Here is a 393-nt window from a genome sequence, read left to right on the forward strand (position 1 = left end):
AAGTAATGGGCGAATTTAGATACTTTTTTATCATACACTCGTGTACATCTACAGGCCCTTGGTAGTTTCGTGGAATTTCAGAATAGCATAGAGGGAGATCCTTTTGCACAGAAATACTCCACGGGAATAGTGACTAAGTGTCTTTAGTCTCGATTTTGCAAGAAAGTGTCCAACTGTCTTAGGAGCCTGGATGCTTGGAACACTTGCTCGCGGTAGAACCTTTTGGCTGGTATGCGGATCCTTTCGGCGTGTCAATGTCCTTTGAAAACAACCATAAGTTTGTAGGTACTTTCCTTGCTCATTCTTAAAGAGCCTAGGTTTTAAGCGACTCGTAGGTATTCCACACCTATCTGGTAGTATTAAGCGATTCTGTACAGCTCCATGTCTGCTTCG

This window comes from Rhagoletis pomonella, unplaced genomic scaffold, assembly GCF_013731165.1.
Source record: "Rhagoletis pomonella isolate Grant_MI unplaced genomic scaffold, Rhpom_1.0 Rhpom_scaffold_00007, whole genome shotgun sequence".
Lineage (NCBI taxonomy): Eukaryota > Metazoa > Arthropoda > Insecta > Diptera > Tephritidae > Rhagoletis > Rhagoletis pomonella.